The sequence below is a fragment of the Bombina bombina genome, chromosome 6 (genome assembly GCF_027579735.1).
Source record: "Bombina bombina isolate aBomBom1 chromosome 6, aBomBom1.pri, whole genome shotgun sequence".
Classification (NCBI taxonomy): Eukaryota; Metazoa; Chordata; class Amphibia; order Anura; family Bombinatoridae; genus Bombina; species Bombina bombina.
In genome coordinates this window covers 52,625,926-52,647,896 of record NC_069504.1, presented here as the reverse complement: position 1 = coordinate 52,647,896, position 21,971 = coordinate 52,625,926, and positions in this window count along the sequence as shown.

Sequence of the window (21,971 nt, the reverse complement as noted above, 5' to 3'; positions counted from 1 at the left end):
TCATTGCAATATGTATTATGGATTTCACCTTTTATTTGTTTTTTAAACTTCATTTGTGCAGTGTCTATTACTTCCTGTCACAGCCCTACAAGGAGGCTGTGGTCTTATCTAGCATGATGTCATAAAACTTCCAGAGTTGGTTTAGTATTAAGTGAATAGACTAAACAAGGGAGTCAGATTTGTTCATGTTCAGAACTGGCAGAATGAAACTTAAGGCCCAGATTACGAGTTTTGCGTTAGAGACTATGCGGTGCTAACGAGCAGTTTTTGCTCACCGCTCACTTACCTGCACCGCTGGTATTACGGGTGTTCAGAAACCCATCGTTAAAAGGCAAGAAGTGAGCGTAGAGCAAAATTTTGCTCATTACCGCACTCCAATACCAGCGCTGCTTAACCCCTTAATGACCACAATGTACCCTGTATGTCACTGGTTGTTAAGGGATTTTTCATGACATAATAGCACAAGTCTAGCAAGAACACGCTATTAATGCCCTCCCTCCAGCAGGCTTTGTGGAATAGAGCAGTCTCAAAGCTGGTGGCAAGACCACGCTATAAAACAATCAAGTCCCAAAAAAAGGCCAGTGACATACAGGGTACGTCGCTGGTCCTTAAGGGGTTAAGTCAGTGGTGAGCTGGTCATACGTGCTTGTGCACAATTTCCCCATAGGAATAATGGGGAGAGCCGACTGAGAAAAAGTCTAACACCTGCAACAAAGCAGCGTAAAACTCACTAACGCAGCCCCATTGATTCCTATGGGGAAATAAAAGTTATGTCTACACCTAACACCCTAACATGAACCCCGAGTCTAAGCATCCCATATCTTATACTTATTAACCCCTAATCTGCCGCCCCGACATCGCCGCTACCTACATTATATTATTAACCCCTAATTTGCCGCTCCGGAGACCGCCGCCACCTACATTATACTTATGAACCCTTAATCTGCTGCCCCCAACATCGCCGACACCTACATTATATTTATTAACCCATAATCTGCCGCCCCCAACGTCGCCACCACTATATTAAAGTTATTAACCCCTAAACCTAAGTCTAACACTAACCCTAACACCTCCTAACTTAAATATAATTACAATAAATCTAAATAAATATTACTATCATTAACTAAATTATTCCTATTTAAAACTAAATACTTACCTATAAAATAAACCCTAAGCTAGCTACAATATAACTAATAGTTACATTGTAGCTAGCTTAGGGTTTATTTTTATTTTACAGGCAAGTTTGTATTTATTTTAACTAGGTAGAATAGTTATTAAATAGTTATTAACTATTTAATAACTACATAGCTAAAAGAAATACAAAAGTACCTGTAAAATAAAACCTAACCTAAGTTACACTAACACCTAACACTACACTATAATTAAATAAATTAACCAAATTAAATACAATTAGCTAAAGTACAAAAAAAAACAACCCACTAAATTACAGAAAATTATAAACAAATTACAGATATTTAAACTAATTACACCTAATCAAATAGCCCTATTAAAATAAAAATAGCCCCCCAAAAATAAAAAAATACCTAGCCTAATCTAAACTACCAATAGCCCTTTAAAGGGACTTTTGCGGGGCATTGCCCCAAAGTAATCAGCTCTTTTACCTGTAAAAAAAAATACAAACAATTCTTTTTTTTTTTCTACCTTAATTCCGATTGGCTGATAGAATTCTATCAGCCAATCGGAATCTAAGGGACGCCATCTTAGATGAAGTCACTTAAAGGTACCTTCATTCAGCTTTAGTCGTCGGATGAAGAGGATGCTCCACGTCGGATGTCTTGAAGATGGAGCAGCTCCGCGCCGGATGGATGAAGATAGAAGATGCCGTCTGGATGAAGACTTCTGCCCGTCTGGAGGACCACTTCGCCCGGCTTGGATGAAGACTTTTCCCGGCTTCGTTGAGGACTTCGGCCCGGCTTGGATGAAGACTTCTCCCGGTAAGTCGATCTTCAGGGGGTTAGTGTTAGGTATTTTTAAGGGTGTTTTTGGTGGGTTTTATTTTTAGGTTAGGGTTTGGGTGGCAAAAGAGCTAACTCCCCTTTTAAGGGCAATGCCCATCCACATAACCTTTTCAGGGCAATGGGACGCTTAGGTTTTTTTAGATAGTATTTTATTTGGGGGGTTGGTTGTGTGGGAGGTGGGTTTTACTGTTGGGGGGGTTGTTTGTATTTTTTTTACAGGTAAAAGAGCTGATTACTTTGGGGCAATGCCCCGCAAAAGGCTCTTTTAAGGGCTATTGGTAGTTTAATTTAGGCTGGGGGGGGTTATTTTGGGGGGGCTTCTTTATTTTAATATGGCTATTAGATTAGGTGTAATTAGTTTAAATATCTGTAATTTGTTTATTATTTTCTGTAATTTAGTGTTTGTTTGTTTTTGTACTTTAGCTAATTTAATTTAATGTAGCTAATTGTATTTAATTTAGTTAATTTATTTAATTATAGTGTAGTGTTAGGTGTTAACTTATGTTAGGTTTTATTTTACAGGTAAATTTGTCTTTATTTTAGCTAGGTAGTTATTAAATAGTTAATAACTATTTAATAACTATTCTACCTAATTAAAATAAATACAAACTTGTCTGTAAAATAAAAATAAAACCTAAGCTAGCTACAATGTAACTATTAGATATATTGTAGCTAGCTTAGGGTTTATTTTATAGGTAAGTATTTAGTTTTAAATAGGAATAATTTAGTTAATGATGGTAATATTTATTTAGATTTATTGTAATTATATTTAAGTTAGGGGGTGTTAGGGTTAGTGTTAGACTTAGGTTTAGGGGTTAATAACTTTAATATAGTGGCAGCGACATTGGGGGCGGCAGATTAGGGGTTAATAAATGTAGGTAGGTTGCGGCGACATTGGGGGCGGCAGATTAGGGGTTAATAAATAGTATGTAGGTGTCGGCGATGTTGGGGGCAGCAGATTAGGGGTTAATACATATAATGTAGGTGGCGGCGGTGTCCGGAGCAGCAGATTAGGGCTTAAAAGTTTGCGATGCGGGAGGGCCTCTGTTTAGGGGTTAATAGGTAGTTTATGGGTGTTAGTGTACTTTTTAGCACTTTAGTTATGAGTTTTATGCTACAGCGTTGTACCATAAAACTCATAACTACTGACTTTTAAATGCGTTAGGACTCTTGACAGGGTAGGGTGTACCACTAACTTTTTGGCCTCCCAGGACAGACTCATAATATCAGCGCTATGGAAGTCCCATAGAAAAAAGACTTTACGAAGTTGTGGTAAGTCGTTTTGCGGTAAGGCCAAAGAAGTGTGCGGTGCCCCTAAACCTGCAAGACTCGTAATAGCAGCGGGCGTAAAAAAGCAGCGTTAGGACCTCTTAACGCTGCTTTTTTACCCTAACACACATCTCGTAATCTAGCCGTAAGTTTCTAAAAAGTCTCTGCTCTTATCACAAAGGCTAAAGTGAGAAAATCTAAGTGCTACTTTTGCAAGAAAACAAGTTGTTTGCTGTTTTCTTTTTTTTTATACACAATCTGTTTTTTTTTTATATTTACTTTGATTGAACATATTTGTTTTTAGCAAAAGGAACACTGTTTAATATCCCATTTATGCCCTTTTAAAATGGATTCATCATTTACTATCTGTGCTGAGTGGGTGAACTGGTACATAATTCTTAAATAGATATAAATATAAGATCAGTGTCTCATTACCCCTCAGAAATACATTATGTATTTGTAATTATATTCACCTCTTTTTAACAAACCAACAAGTGCAATGAAAGTAATGTTTTGTTTAATAAAAGAAAAGCAACACTCGCAGCTGATTTTAAAGTCATTTGATTTATTTATTTATTCATTCAGTTTCATTCAGTTAGTTGGTCCAAAGAAAGCAAATTAATCCTAGACACTGTTGCCTTATTAGCTTCATCTGTGTCCTCAGGTACGACAAGACTCATTATAATTCATAATATAGTAGATGAGGTTGAAAAAAGACAGAAGTCTATTGAATCCAACCTATAAAATGAGTATATAAATATTGCCATACTGTGTGAGGGTTACAATGGTCCAGAATTTATAAATCTTCCTTCTACGTCTTCCCGTTGGACAAAGTCATTGTTTCAAGGAATTATTCTACATCAAAGCAGACATGTCTAATTCTCTTACACCCATCTTGAACTGCAGGAAGTATCAAATATATGGTGACAGGGAGTGATGTGTCCTCAAGTATGACAAGACTCATTATAATACATAACATAGTAGATAAGGTTGAAAGAAGACAGAAGTCCATTGATTTTAACCTATAAAATGAGTATATAAATATTGCCATACTGTGCGAGGGTTACGATGGTCCAGAATGTATAAATCTTCATTCTACGTCTTCCCGTTGGACAAAGTCATTGTTTCAAGGAATTAGTCTACATCAAAGCGGACAAGTCTGATTCTCTTACACCCATCTTGAACTGCAGAAAGTATCAAATACATGGTGACAGGGAGTGATGTGTCCTCAGGTATGACAAGACTCATTATAATACATAACATAGTAGATGAGGTTGAAAGAAGACAGAAGTCTATTGATTTTAACCTATAAAATGAGTATATAAATATTGCCATACCATGTGAGGGTGCACAATGGCTCAGAATATATTCTCCCTTCAACTCCTTCCTGTGGGACAAAGTCATTGGCAACAGAGAGTGCCCATCTGCAGGTCTCCAATTTCTTATTCCGTTAAGCAATTGTAGCATGTCTTCCTGGAACTATTCTCCTGCGGAGGCACAGATGAATTTTCTTGAGGGTTACTACTAGAAAGAAGCTGGGTGTCTTCACTACCACCAGAAGAAAAATTTTACCTTAACTGAATCCTCCTTTACATGGAACTTAAGTGTCTCTGTTGCTCTTTTTGGGTAGCCTGGAGATCCTGGGAGAGATCAGAGAGAGACTGACTCCTGCTGATTGTTCTCTGTGTTTGTCCTCTCCTTCTCCTTGTTCTCCTCTGTTCTCTTTCTTGTCTCACTAAACTCTGGCCTTTATACCCTGACACTTCTGTCATAATGACCAGTCTGACATTTAGCAAAGAATGGACAAAAGGTAAAGTGTTTATAAGGTGACATAATAGGTGTACTAGTTGTAGGGTTGCTACCTCTTGCCCATCCATGTTGGTACTTCACATGTTTGTACTAAAATATTTTATTTTACACAGTTTGAAATAAGCATAAGCACAGAATTTTTAGCATATTAAAGTTTTAAGTTAAACTATAAAGAAAAACATCTGCAATATAATGTGCATTTTAAACAATGAAAATAATATATCTGCAAAGTGATTGAAAATAAGTTAAAATTACTTTTTACTTAATTTTACCTTCTGATTCCCTGACTGTCCTGGTCATACTAGGATGGGTGACCTCCCTAACTAGGTGCCATATTTGCTTCAGTAAATTTTAATGTATTATTATTAGTTTTTTATTCAGCTTATACAGTTTGATCTTTTATGTTGCCCTCTTTATATAATGTGATAACATACTGCATACAGGTATGTGCCCAGTGATCAGTATCTGCATTATAATACTTTTAGTGATGAAGTAAGAGCAATAAGGGGCGCTATAGGGTGGAATTCCCCAATCCTGCTAAATCCTGTCACAACCTGCAATAACAAAGACCTCACAACTGTTCCTACTTGAGAGGGACAGACCCTAATTCTGAGCTCTGTCCCTGTGAGACAGCCATATGTCCCTATTTGCAGAATATCACTTATCCCCACCCATGGAGCACCCACAAGTAACCACAAACTACTCAGACACACCCACTGACCATCCAGACACACCCACTATCCCACCCACTATCCCACCCCGTCCCAACATGGCTCCTCCCACAAAACAGCAACCGGCCCCCATCAATCTCCTGAGTCCCTGATACCCAGCCACAAATGTTGGGAGATATGCACAAGTAGGTGGTATTTTATTAGATAACTATTCATGTTTTTACATTTGCTTCTGCAGTGATTGTGGGCAGTGCGTTAATAGATTTGTTGTATGTTCTGTGAATTCCAGTCCAAGCACATAAAGATCCTTATGTCTTAAGCCCCAGCTAAGCAAAGCCTCAGTATATACATGGGGAAATTAAACATGTTCCAAATTGTTATTGTTCCTCTCCTCCTTTGTTATCCCCTTGAACTCCATTAGCATGTAAGCCTATGAGTCCAGCTGTTTGTAGATCCCCTTCATGAGAGCCGACTACAACAGTGCAACTCTCGGCAGGAACCTCTACCCACTTAATCCCTGTAAAAGTTAGCTATTTTTATAGCGTTACGGAATCTGTTGGCGCTCTACAAATAACTGATAATAATAATGACAAATGTGCAACACTATTGAGATGCCTTGCTTCCTCACCCCTAGCCTCCTACCCTCCCTGGTATAATATATCACATCTAATGGCTTCCCATTTCCTTACACTTATAAGCACACAACCGAATACCACAAATAAAGAAAACTACAGACAAAGCTTACTGTAAGCAATGAGACTAAAGCTACAGCAACTAAATACAGGCTAAATTGAGCAAGAGACAGACTTAAAAGGCAGGGACAGAATGCCAAAAAACTCAACTGTCCCATTTTATGAGACTGTACTAACTATATATATATAATGTGTATTCATTTCATCACAAATGCACATTCATGTATGAAAAAAATGAAAGAAAATTTAAAAATACTGACAAAAAATGCCTGTATTAATTTGCTTCCTTTCATTTTTTTAAGGGGTTAATACTGACCATAACTCATTCTGGAGAGCACTATAGATGATAGATACACAGACAGATAGATGATAGATAGATGATAGATAGATAGATAGATAGATAGATAGACATATATAAAGGTATATAAAGTATTTCTTAAGAAACCATTGGCTTCAGTGCAGGTCCGTGTGCACCTTCGGACTAGCGGTGAAATGAATGCCAGAAGAGGCTTTTATAGCGCACCTCATAGAATTCTTTAGGGGGGAGCTGTGCTATCAGCCTCCAGATGTTAGTGCAACAGACGATTTCGCTTACATCTAAACCTTTTACTTTCACCTTATTAAATCTTTACCAAAAGCCATCAAGCCCAGCATCCAGAAAAATGATATTTATGGAAAAGTTGTTTCTAATGCCCCTGATTCTTAACCACCAAGCAAACCACACAAACCTTTCTAGTTGTGACTGTAACAAATACATTTAGATGTGTATTCATTCTCAATTGCTTTTAATATGTTTAAAGGGACATGAAACTAGGGATGTACATTCGGATCCTTCGTGAGGATCCAAATGCGGACGTAAGCAACGGCTTGTATCCTTTGGATATTTTTGTAGCCGGATTGAATCGTGTAAAAGATCCCAACTCTGGACTTGCACAGATCTTTCTGTGGGGATCTTTTACAGGAATAAATCCAGCTACAAAAATGTCTAAAGGGCATGAGCTGCTGCTCACTTCTGCATTTGGATCAGCACGAAAGGATCAGACTGTACATCCCTAAATGAAACCCACATTATTTTCTTTCCTGATTCAGATAGAGCATGCGATTGTCTGATCTATTATCTAATTTGCTGTATTCTCATGTTATACTTTGTTGAAAAGCATACCTAGGTAGACTCAGGCTGATTGGTGGCTGCACATATGTGGCTCATCTTATTAGCTCACCAAGTGCATCCAGCTAGCTCCCAGTAGTGAATTGCTTCTTATTTAACAAAGGATACCAAGAAAATGACAAATTATATAATAGACAAGTTATGTTTCTCACCTTCCAGTGAGAATAGCCACATCCTCCTCACTGCTGAGTGTTCCTGGCATACAGCAGATTAAACAGAGATAGGTTCTCCTTATGTGCTAATCAATAGCAAATGTGATCTAAGCTTCATTTTACAGTCCTTTCTCTGCTCCTATCCTAAACACTTGTGTAGCTTTATGGACAATGCTCATGTTCTATTACACACATCTAGTAGAAAGGCAGTACTAATTTATTTAACCCTCTGGGCTAGATGTATCAAATGTCGGGTGAACATGATCCACTGTAGCGGCTTATGTCCGCCCGACATGTCCGCTGTCGGCATTTATCATTGCTGTCAGCCACCTCAGAGGTTACGGATGAGTTAAAGAACAGCGGTCTTACCACCGCTGCTTTTTAACTTAAGTTTAAGGGTGGACCTGAAACATCGGGGTGTAGTTTGCAGCATCCACTGCTTGATAAATCTACCCCTTTCTCTCTACCAAATTTCATGCAGAAAATAAGGTGTTAAAGGCCAGATTAAAAGTGGAGCACAAAATTTCACTTTAGTGAAAGCAATATTTGTGCTCCACTGAGTAATACCAGTGCACACTAATAGGCAAATATGAGAACTAGAGCAAAGGGCGTAAGTAGTGCAGCAATGGGCAGCAAATATGTTTATGACTATATACATGTACAGTATATTTATGTGTTTATATGTGTATATAAATAAAAATGTAAAAGTTAGTGAATGTTGAGTCAGAAGTCTGGTGGATGTTGTAAGTAGCAAAGTTGGCACATTGCATTTGCAGAATGTACATTCCTATTGCAGCTCAGACAAACACACATTTTGGGCTATGTGCTAAAACTATTATCTAAAGGGATATTATATAGCCATGAAAGTGCAAGGATTTGTTATTCCTCTAGGGCTGTAGGGACCCCATTAGTGCTTAGACTGTTACTTCTGAGAAGGTATAAAGGGGCAGAGAGAGACTGTAGAGAAAAAGTGAAAGTGGAGAAGATGGTAGAGTTAAGAGAGAATGGAGAAAAAAGAGTGAAAAGATATGAGAGAGGGGATAGAAAGTGTGTAAGATATGGCCTGAGAGAGAAGGGAGAGGGTAAAAAGACGGATTGAGGAGAGGAGGGAGTTGAGAAATAAAGTTAAGAGCAAGAAGGGAGAAATGATAATTATAAAACAAAAAATCTCCAGGTGGAATCGGGAACAAGGAAAACAGCAGAGTCAGGAACAAGCCAGGGATCAGGAACCAGGAAGGGCGTCAGGCAGCCAGGTAGTACACAGGAACTCTCACAATTAGGTCTGAGACAACGCAAAGGCAAAGCATACTGAACAGAGGCCCTTTAAATAATAAGTGATGACATCACAATTCTGAGACCTCATCCTGTCTCACACGGATGATGCACACCAGTCAGGCCATAAAAGGAAGTGCAGGAAATGAGCAGCATCCCCACAATGCACCATAGTCAGGAAGAGAGGTGAGTAAAATGACTGCCAGCAGCACATGGCAAACACAACAGGGAAAAAACCCTGACAGTACCCTCCCCTCAACGACCCCTCCCCCGCGGGAGGACAAAAGGCTTATTGGGGAAACGAGCATGGAAGGCACGGAGGAGGGCGGGATCATGAACATCAGAGGAGGGAACCCAAGAACGCTCCTCCGGACCGTAGCCCCTCCAGTGAACCAAATACTGTACACGGCCCCTGGACATACGAGAGTCAATAATGCTGCTGACCTCATACTCCTCATGGTTGTCAACAAAGATAGGACGGGGACGAGGCAACACAGTGGTAAACCGATTACAAACCAATGGTTTCAAGAGGGAGACATGAAAAACATTGGAGATGCGCATAGCAGGAGGAAGGTCAAGAGCGTAGGCCACAGGATTAACCCGTCGGAGTATTCGAAAAGGACCAAAATAACAGGGAGCCAATTTATTGGAAGGCACACGAAGGTTCAAGTTGTGGGAGGACAGCCAAACTCTCTCACCAACCTGGTAGGAAAGTGCGAGCAGATGCTTACGATCAGCCAGGAACTTTGGCGCTGCATAGAACGATGAAAGCAATCCTGAATCTGCACCCACGTGGAACGGAGTTGCCGGAGATGCTCCTCCAAAGCTGGAATACCCTGAGACATGAATGAATCGGGCAACAAGGATGGTTGAAACCCATAATTCGCCATGAACGGGGATAACTTGGAGGAAGCATTAATAGCACTATTACGAGCAAACTCTGCCCAAGGTAACAGTTCAGTTCAATTATTGTGGTGATCTGAGACATAGCAACGGAGGAACTGTTCCAGAGCTTGATTAGACCGTTCCACAGCCCCATTGGATTGAGGGTGATATGCCAAGGAGAAGGAAAGCTGGATCCCCATTTGAGCACAAAAGGAACGCCAAAATCTGGAGACAAACTGGCTACCCCAGTCTGAGACTATCTCCTTGGGTAACCCATTTAAACGGAAGACCTCCCGGGCAAAAATTGAAGCAAGCTCCAGAGCGGTAGGCAGCTTCATCAAGGTAATGCAAAGTGACATTTTAGAAAAATGGTCAACCACCATAAGGATAACAGTATTGCCATTGGAAACAGGGAGCTCGACAATGAAGTCCATGGAAAGATGTGTCCAAGGACATTCACCATTAGCAATAGGTTGAAGAAGACCCACAGGAAGACGTCGAGGAGTCTTATTCTGTGCACAAACTGAGCAGGAGGCAACATACGCAGCAACATCAGAACGAAGACCTGGCCACCAGAATTGTCGAGTGACAGACCAAATAATTTGGTTCTTGCCTGGGTGACCTGCGGCTTTAGGATAGTGGTAAGTGTGCAAATGTTTAGTTAGAAGATTCTCAGGAATAAAACACTTACCACTAGGTTTCTCAGGAGGTGCATTGGTTTGTGCAGCCAGGATTTCCTCCCCCAAGGGAGAAGTCAAATTAGTACGTATGGTAGCAAAAATATGATCAGGAGGTATAACAGCACAGACTCCTCCTTGGACAGAGGCAAAAATTGTCGAGAGAGGGCATCAGCCCTAACATTCTTACTACCAGGCAGGTAGGAAACCACATAATTAAACCGAGACAAAAATAGCGCCCATCTGGCCTGTCGGGGCGACAAACGTTTTGCTTCAGATAGATAAGTTAAATTCTTGTGGTCAGTAAGAATGAGCACTGGCACGCTAGTACCCTCGAGAAGATGCCTCCATTCCTTAAGAGCCAAAATTATGGCCAGTAATTCCCTGTCTCCAATTTCAGAATTGCACTCCACTGGAGACAATTTCTTAGAGAAGAAACCACATGGATGCAAGGAACCGTCAGGCGTAGGACGGTGAGACAAGAGGGCACCTACTCCAGTCTCAGATGCATTGACCTCAAGAATGAAAGGCAGGACAGGGTTAGGATGAGCCAGAACTGGAGCGGCAGCAAAGGCAGTCTTAAGACTATCAAAGGCCTTAATGGCAGTAGGTGACCAATGGAGTGGATCATTCTCTTTACGGGTCATGTCTGTGATAGGTTTAACCAAGGAAGAAAAGTTTTTAATAAACTTTCTATAGTAATTGGCGAACCCCAAAAAACGTTGAATAGACTGAAGACCAACTGGGCGAGGCCACTGCAGAACTGCAGATAACTTGTCAGGATCCATGGAGAACCCTGCAACGGAAATAACATAACCTAGGAAGGTTACTTGAGTCTGATGGAACAAAACAGGCTGTTCTCACTTTGTCTCTGAAGAACCCGTGTAACAGCAGAACGATGAGCCTCATGTGTGGGTGTGTGTATGAGGATGTTGTCTAAGTACACCACAACACACTGTTGCAACATATCTCGTAGGACATCATTAATAAATTCCTGAAAAACAGAAGGAGCATTACATAGGCTAAAGGGCATTACAAGATACTCATAATGCCCGCTCCTTGTGTTAAATGCTGTTTTTCATTCGTGACCCTCCTTAATCCTAGAGATTGCACGCTCCTCTCAAATCAAGTTTAGTAAAGACCGTAGCTCCCTTGAGGTGGTCAAAGAGTTCCGTAATGAGCGGAATAGGGTAAGCATTCTTAATGGTAAGACAATTAAGACCCCTATAATTGATACATGGTCTTAACTCGCCACCCTTTTTCTTCACAAAGAAGAAGCCAGCCCCTGCAGGAGAGCAGGATTTGCGGATGATCCCCCGCGACAGAGCATCAGGAACATACTCCTCCATAGCACAATTCTCTGCAACAGACAGAGTACACCCGGCCCGAGGAGGAATGGCTCCAGGTTGCAGGTCTATGGCACAATCATAAGACCGGTGAGGAGGCAACGTACCGGCATGCACCTTGTCAAATACGTCTAGGAACTCTCGGTACTCCTCTGGCAATTGAGAAACCGAAGTAGTGCACAAGACTTTAACTGGTTTCCGAAGACAAGTGGAAATACATTGCAGGGACCACAACAAAATTTCGGACCTGCGCCAGTCAAGACTGGGATTGTGCTTTTGGAGCCAGGGATAACCCAGAACAACTGGAAAATGCGGATAGTTTATCACCTGGAACTGGAGGGTTTCAAAATGGAGAGCCCCAACAGCCATGGACAACGGAGCAGTTTTGTGAGTAACGAGTGCGGGCTGAAGGGGCCTGCCATCAATGGCCTCAATAGCAAGCAGAACGGACCGAGGCAAAACAGGAATGGAATGCTTTGATACAAAAGCACTGTCAATGAAATAGCCTGCAGCACCGGAGTCAACAAGAGCCTGGGTGACTATGGAGGAGTCCACCCAGGAAAGGACAACCGTGACCAGAGGTTTCTCCTTAAGCGGTTCCGGGAACGAGGATAAATCACCCAAGGTCTTCCCCGACAGGACCTTAGGTGTGAGCGTTTCCCGGCCGTGTAGGACAAGACTTCAAAAGGTGGCCATGTAACCCACAATAGAGGCAGAGCCCCTCCCTCCTCCTAAAGGCCCTCTCCGCCGCGGAGAGACGTGTGAATCCCAACTGCATCGGCTCAGCAGTATCTGGTGACTCGGGACCAGGAGGCATGGGAGGAGAGGGAGGCATGGGTGGGAACGAACACGTAGGAGACAACGGAACAGGAGGCTTTTGCAAGCGCTCCTTGAAAGAGGGCCTCTGTCTGAGTCTGATGTCAATTAGGATAAAAAAAAGACACCAATGCCTCGAGATCCTCTGGTAAATCTCTGGCAGCAACTTCGTCTTTAATCGCATCAGAGAGCCCATGAAAGAAGGCAGCAACAAGAGCTTCATTGTTCCAACCTACCTCTGCGGCAAGCTCTGCGGCAAGCGTACGGAACTCAATAGCATACTGAGCAACAGATCTTGTACCTTGCTGAATGGACATGAGTCGTTTAGCAGCAGAGGAGGAGCGAGCTAGAACATCAAATACCCTTCGAAAGGAGGCCACAAATTCAGGGTAATTTGAAATCACAGGTTTATTAGTCTCCCACAAGGGATTAGCCCAGGCAAGAGCTGTGTCAGAGAGTAACGAGATGAGAAATCCCACCTTAGCTCTGTCAGAGGGAAACGCCTGAGGTAACATCTAAAAGTAAATGCCCACCTGGTTCAAAAACCCTCTGCACTGAATAGGATCACCTCCATATCACTGAGGTAGAGGTGCAGAACTGGACATGCTCCTGGTAGGCATAGGTGCAGCAACGGAAACAGGAGCAGCCATAACTTGCGGGACACTTTGGTCCAAATCTGCAGTGCGAGTCAGCAGGGTTTGCAGGGCTATTACAAATTGATCCAAGCGGTAATCCTGTTCATCCATCCTGGAAATGATGGCAGGTAAAGGTGGATAATTAGCAACATCAGGATTCATGGCCTTTACGTAATGTCAGGGTGCCTGGAATCAGACTGAGACGAAAAGTGCAAAAATAATCACACCTTTATTAATAGCAAAAAATAATAATAAGTCCACAAGTCAAATAACAAGCCAGGAGTCAAAACCAGAGCTGGTAGTCAGACGAGCCGAGTCAGGAGCCAAAGCGAATAGTCAGACAAGCCGGAATCAGGAGCAAGGAAAACAGCAGAGTCAGGAACAAGCCAGGGATAAGGAACCAGGAAGGACGTCAGGCAGCCAGGTAATACACAGGAACTCTCGCAAACAGGTCTGAGACAACGCAAAGGCAAAGCATACTGAACAGAGGCCCTTTAAATAATAAGTGATGACATCACAATTTTGAGACCGCATCCTGTCTCACACGGATGATGCACACCAGTCAGGCCATAAAAGGAAGTGCAGGAAATGAGCAGCATCCCCCACAATGCACCATAGTCAGGAAGAGAGATGAGTAAAATGGCTGCCAGCAGCACATGGCAAACACAACAGGGAAAAAACCCTGACAGTTTCTAACTGCTATGAACTTATTTTTGTTAATTTATTACTGTATGTATCATTATTTAATTTGTTATGGTATCAAATAAAAACAATATTACAAAATGTTTCACAATGGCTAAACATATGCAAAGAGGGTGTGAGTGTGGGTTGGATTAGAAGTGGCGAGTAACATTTTGCCCTGACTAGTAGCTTAGGCCGTGAAATTTTGAGCCCTCTCTGTATATATATATATATACAGTACCTATACATCATCTATATATTCATATAGATATTTAGGTATTTATCTCACAACAAAACATCAAATTCATATAGAAATATCTATTTAACAGTAAATAGAACATTTTCTTCTATGTGAAGAGGATTAGAATGTAAAATAAATAAAAATTAAACACTAAATACATTTTATAAGCCTAGTATTGAGGTTATTCCCCCGCCTCCCTCTAGTTATGGGTTCTGCCATATTGAGTTTTCCCTACATTTCAGTGCTGACGTGTTTGCACGTGCGCAGAAACTCTCCTTCAGATTCCTGCAGTGTAACCTAAGTTCCATAATGGCAGCACCAAAGAACAAAGTGAGGCGCATAAAATGCATTTAGTGTTTAGTGTCCCTTCAAATGTGATCAGGTTAGCGCAAAAGCAATAGGTGTTAGTTTTTTTCCCTTCATAGCGCCCCATTGAAATCTAGGTAGAGAAATAGTAACATGGTTGCGGTATTCAAAGTTCAGCAGTTAGTGCACATCAGGTTTTTTACTTGCGCTCAAAAAATGACTTTCAACTTGTAATACGTATGATATCCTGCGCATGTTACAAGTTTATTATCAGCGGTATAAGCGCTCGAACGTGAGCACTAAATACCGCTCCACTTGTAATGTAGCTCAAATTCAGTAACCTATCACTATGCGGCAAATTGCCTAAACCAGCTGTCTGATTTACAGCAATTGCAGGTTGTAGAATTTGCTTTTTGGTCTCAATTTTACACAAAAGCAAGAACTGTTTAAAGGGATATTTACAGTAACTGTTTCATTGCGGTAATAAAACAGCACTAAACAGTGGCTCATACTTAATATAAATCATTGCAATATGTATTATGCATCAAAATAAATTGATTTTACCTTTTATTTATTTTTTAAACTTAATTTGTGCAGTGTCCATTACTTCCTGTCACAGCCCTACAAGGGGGCTGTGGTCTTATCTAGCATGATGTCATAAAACTTACAGAGTTGGTTTAGTATTAAGTGAATAGACTAAACAAGGGAGTCAGATTTGCTCATGCTCAGAACTGGCAGAATGAAACTTAAGTTTCTAAAAAAAGTCTCTGCTCTTATCACACTGAGGGCAACAGCTACAGTGAGAAAATCTAAGTGCTACTTTTGCAAGAAAACAAGTTGTTTGCTGTTTTCTTTTTTATACAGAATCTGTTTCTTTTTATATTTACGTTCGGCTAGATTACGAGTTTTGCTTTAAGCTGAAAAAGCAGCGTAAACAGGTCCTAACGCTGCTTTTTAACTACTGCTGCTATTACGAGTCTTGCAGGTTTAGGGGCACCGCACACTTCTTTGGCCTTACCGCAAACCGACTTACGTAAACTTCGTAAACCCTTTTTTCTATGAGACTTCCATAGCGCTGGTATTAGTCTGTCCTGGGAGGCCAAAAAATCAGCGGTACACCCTCTACCTTCAAGATTCCTAACGCATTCTAAAGTCAGTAGTTATGAGTTTTACACTACAACGCTGTAGCATAAAACTCATAACTAAAGTGCTAAAAAGTATACTAACACCCATAAACTACCTATTAACCCCTAAACCGAGGCCCTCCCGCATCGCAAACACTATAATAAAAATTTTAACCCCTAATCTGCCGCTCCGGACATTGCCGCCACTAGAATAAACATATTAACCCCTAAACCGCTGCACTCCCACCTCTCAAACACTAGTTAAATATTATTAACCCCTAATCTGCCTCTCCTAACATCGCCGCCACCTACATTATACTAATTAACACCTAATCTGCCGTCCCCAATGTCGCCGCCACTATATTAAATGTATTAACCCCTAAATCTAAGTCTAACCCTAACCCTAACACCCCCTAACTTAAATATAATTTAAATAAATCTAAAGAAAATTACTATAATTAACTCAATTATTCCTATTTAAAACTAAATACTTACCTATAAAATAAACCCTAAGCTAGCTACAATATAACTAATAGTTACATTATAGCTAGCTTAGGGTTTATTTTTATTATACAGGCAAGTTTGTATTTATTTTAACTAGGTAGAATAGTTATTAACTATTTAATAACTACCTAGCTAAAATAAATACAAATTGACCTGTAAAATAAAACCTAACCTAAGTTACACTAACACCACACTATAATTAAATAAATTACCTACATTAAATACAATTAAATAAATTAAATTAAATTAACTAAATTACAAAAAACAAACAAACACTAAATTACAGAAAATAAAAAACAAATAACAGATTTTTAAACTAATTACACCTAACACTACACTACAATTAAATAAATTAACTAAATTAAATAAAATTAAATAAATTAACTAAATTAAATACAATTAAATAAATTAAATTAGCTAAATCACAAAAAACAAACACTAAATTACAGAAAATAAAAAACAAATTACAGATCTTTAAACTAATTACACCTAATCTAATAGCCCTATCAAAATAAAAAAACACCCCCAAAATAAAAAAAACCCTAGCCTAAACTAAACTATCAATAGCCCTTAAAAGGGCCTTTTGCAGGGCACTCCCCCAAGGTAATCAGCTCTTTTACCTTTAAAAAAAAATACAAACAACCCCTCCAACAGTAACACCCACCACCCACACAACCAACCCCCCAAATAAAATACTAACTAAAAAAACCTAAGCTCCCCATTGCCCTGAAAAGGGCATTTGGATGGGCATTGCCCTTAAAAGGGCATTTAGCTCTTTTGCAGACCCAAAGCCCTAACCTAAAAAATAAACCCACCCAATACACCCTTAAAAAAATCCTAACACTAACCCCCGAAGAGTCACTTACCGGGAGAAGTCTTCATCCAAGCGGCAATATGTCCTCAACGAAGCCGGCAGAAGTGGTCCTCCAGACAGGCAGAAGTCTTCATCCAGATGGCATCTTCTATCTTCATCCTTCCGGAGCGGAGCGGATCCATCTTCAAGACATCCGACGCGGAGCATCCTCTTCAAACGACGGCTTCTTCGTAATGAATACCTCTTTAAGTGACGTCATCCAAGAGGGCGTCCCTTAGATTCCGATTGGCTGAATAAGGTAGAAAAAATCCAATTGGCTGATGCAATCAGCCAATAGGATTGAGCTGGCATTCTATTGGCTGATCCAATCAGCCAATAGGATTTTTCTACCTTAATTCCGATTGGCTGATAGAATTCTATCAGCCAATCAGAATCTAAGGGACGCCATCTTGGATGATGTCACTTAAAGAGATATTCATTACAAAGAAGCCGTTGTTTGAAGAGGATGCTCCGCGTCGGATGTCTTGAAGATGGATCCGCTCCGCGCTGGAAGGATGAATATAGAAGATGCCGACTGGATGAAGACTTCTGCCCGTCTGGAGAACCACTTCTGCCCGTCTGGAGGACCACTTCTGCCGGCTTCGTTGAGGACATCTTGCCGCTTGGATGAAGACTTCTCCTGGTAAGTGAATCTTCGGGGTTAGTGTTAGGATTTTTTTAAGGGTGTATTGGGTGGGTTTATTTTTTAGGTTAGGGCTTTGGGCCTGCAAAAGAGCTAAATGCCCTTTTAAGGGCAATGCCCATCCAAATGTCCTTTTCAGGGCAATGGGGAGCTTAGGCTTTTTTAGTTAGTTTTTTATTTGGGGGGTTGGTTGAGTGGGTGGTGGGTTTTACTGTTGGGGGGGGGTGTTTGTATTTTTTTTACAGGAAAAATAGCTGATTTCTTTGGGGCAATGCCCCGCAAAAGACCCTTTTAAAGGCTATTGGTAGTTTAGTTTAGGCTAGGGTTTTTTTTTATTTTGGGGGGGCTTTTTATTTTGATAGGGCTATTAGATTAGGTGTAATTAGTTTAAAGATCTGTAATTAGTTTTTTTTTATCTTCTGTAATTTAGTGTTTTGTTTTTTTTGTAATTTAGCTAATTTAATTTAATTTATTTAATTGTATTTAATGTAGGTAATTTGTTTAATTATAGTGTAGTGTTAGGTGTTAGTGTAACTTAGGTTAGGTTTTATTTCACAGGTATTTTTGTATTTGTTTTAGCTAGGTAGTTATTAAATAGTTAATAACTATTTAGTAACTATTCTACCTAGTTAAAATAAATACAAACTTGCCTATAAAATAAAAATAAACCCTAAGCTAGATACAATGTAACTATTAGTTATATTGTAGCTAGCTTAGAGTTTATTTTACAGTTAAGTATTTAGTTTTAAATAGGAATAATGTAGATAAATTAGATTTATTGTAATTATATTTCAATTAGGGGGTGTTAGGGTTAGGGTTAGACTTAGGTTTAGGGGTTAATACATTTAATATTGGGGGCAGCAGATAAGGGGTTAATAAGTGTAGGTAGGTTGTGGCGACATTGGGGGCGGCAGATTAGGGGTTAATAAATATAATGTAGGTAGCAGCAATGTTGGGGGCAGCAGATTAGGGGTTAATAAGTATAATGTAGGTGGCGGAGGTGTCCGGAGTGGCAGATTAGGGGTTAATAAGAATAATGTAGGTGTCGGCGATAGCAGATTAGGGGTTAATAAGTGTAAGATTAGGGGTGTTTAGACTCGGGGTTCATGTTAGTGTGTTAAGTGTAAACATAAAATGTGTTTTCCCATAGGAATCAATGGGGCTACGTTACGGAGCTTAACGCTGCTTTTTGGCAGGTGTTAGACTTTTTCTCAGCCGGCTAGCCCCATTGATGTCTATGGGGAAATTGTGCACGAGCATGTACGACCAGCACACCGCTGACTTAAACAGCGCTGGTATTGGAGTGTGGTATGGAGCACAATTTTGCTCTACGCTCGCTTCTTGCCTTTTAACACTGCGTTTTTAAAAACCTGTAATACCAGCGCTGCATGTAAGTGAGCGGTGAGAAAAAAACTGCTCGTTAGCACCGCATAGCTCCTAACGCAAAACTCGTAATCTCTCTGTTTGTTTTTTACCAAAAGGAACACTGTTTAAAATCCCATTTATGCCCTTTTAAAATGGATTTTTCATTTACTATCTGTGCTGAGTGGGTGAACTGGTACATATTTCTTAAATAGATATAAATATATTAGTGTCTCATTACCCCTCAGAAATATATTATGTATTTGTAAATATATTCACCTCTTTTTAACAAACCAACAAGTGCAATCAAAGTAATATTTTGTTTAAGAAAAGAAAAGCAACACTCACAGCTGATTTTAAAGTCATTTTATTTATTTATTTATTTATTTATTCATTTATTCAGTTTCATTCAGTTAGTTGGTCCAAAGAACGCAAATACATCCTGGACACTGTTGCCCTATTAGCTTTACCTGTGTCCTCAGGTATGACAAGACTCGTTATAATGCATAACATAGTATTTGAGGTTGAAAGAAGACAGAAGTCCATTGAGTCCAACCTATAAAATGAGTATATAAATATTGCCATACTGTGTGAGGGTTATGATGGTCCAGAATATATAAATCTTCCTTCTACGTCTTCCCGTGGGACAAAGTCATTATTCTGAGGAATTATTCTTCAGCAAAGCGGACAAGTCTGATTCTCTTACACCCATCTTGAACTGCACGAAGTATCAAATACATGGTGACAGGGAGTGATGTGTCCTCAGGTATGACAAGACTCATTATAATACATAACATAGTATATGAGGTTGAAAGAAGACAGAAGTCCATTGAGTTCAACCTATAAAATGAGTATATAAATATTGCCATACCCCGTGAGGGTTAGGATGGTCCAGAATATATAAATTTTCCTTCTATGTCTTCCTGTTGGATAAAGTTATTTTTCCGGAATTATTCTACATCAAAGCGGATAAGTCTGATTCTCTTACACCCATCTTGAACTGCAGGAAGTATCAAATACATGGTGACAGGGAGTGATGTGTCCTCAGGTATGACAAGACTGTTTCTTTTTATATTTACGTTCGGCTAGATTACGAGTTTTGCTTTAAGCTGAAAAAGCAGCGTAAACAGGTCCTAACGCTGCTTTTTAACTACCGCTGCTATTACGAGTCTTGCAGGTTTAGGGGCACCGCACACTTCTTTGGCCTTACCGCAAACCGACTTACGTAAACTTCGTAAACCCTTTTTTCTATGAGACTTCCATAGCGCTGGTATTAGTCTGTCCTGGGAGGCCAAAAAATCAGCGGTACACCCTCTACCTTCAAGATTCCTAACGCATTCTAAAGTCAGTAGTTATGAGTTTTACACTACAACGCTGTAGCATAAAACTCAAAACTAAAGTGCTAAAAAGTATACTAACACCCATAAACTACCTATTAACCCCTAAACCGAGGCCCTCCCGCATCGCAAACACTATAATAAAAATTTTAACCCCTAATCTGCCGCTCCGGACATTGCCGCCACTAGAATAAACATATTAACCCCTAAACCGCTGCACTCCCACCTCTCAAACACTAGTTAAATATTATTAACCCCTAATCTGCCTCTCCTAACATCGCCGCCACCTACATTATACTTATTAACACCTAATCTGCCGTCCCCAATGTCGCCGCCACTATATTAAATGTATTAACCCCTAAATCTAAGTCTAACCCTAACCCTAACACCCCCTAACTTAAATATAATTTAAATAAATCTAAAGAAAATTACTATAATTAACTCAATTATTCCTATTTAAAACTAAATACTTACCTATAAAATAAACCCTAAGCTAGCTACAATATAACTAATAGTTACATTATAGCTAGCTTAGGGTTTATTTTTATTATACAGGCAAGTTTGTATTTATTTTAACTAGGTAGAATAGTTATTAAATAGTTATTAACTATTTAATAACTACCTAGCTAAAATAAATACAAATTGACCTGTAAAATAAAACCTAACCTAAGTTACACTAACACCACACTATAATTAAATAAATTACCTACATTAAATACAATTAAATAAATTAAATTAAATTAACTAAATTACAAAAAACAAACAAACACTAAATTACAGAAAATAAAAAACAAATAACAGATCTTTAAACTAATTACACCTAACACTACACTACAATTAAATAAATTAACTAAATTAAATAAAATTAAATAAATTAACTAAATTAAATACAATTAAATAAATTAAATTAGCTAAATCACAAAAAACAAACACTAAATTACAGAAAATAAAAAACAAATTACAGATCTTTAAACTAATTACACCTAATCTAATAGCCCTATCAAAATAAAAAAACACCCCCAAAATAAAAAAAACCCTAGCCTAAACTAAACTATCAATAGCCCTTAAAAGGGCCTTTTGCAGGGCATTCCCCCAAGGTAATCAGCTCTTTTACCTTTAAAAAAAAATACAAACAACCCCTCCAACAGTAAAACCCACCACCCACACAACCAACCCCCCAAATAAAATACTAACTAAAAAAACCTAAGCTCCCCATTGCCCTGAAAAGGGCATTTGGATGGGCATTGCCCTTAAAAGGGCATTTAGCTCTTTTGCAGACCCAAAGCCCTAACCTAAAAAATAAACCCACCCAATACACCCTTAAAAAAATCCTAACACTAACCCCCGAAGAGTCACTTACCGGGAGAAGTCTTCATCCAAGCGGCAATATGTCCTCAACGAAGCCGGCAGAAGTGGTCCTCCAGACAGGCAGAAGTCTTCATCCAGATGGCATCTTCTATCTTCATCCTTCCGGAGCGGAGCGGATCCATCTTCAAAACATCCGACGCGGAGCATCCTCTTCAAACGACGGCTTCTTCGTAATGAATAC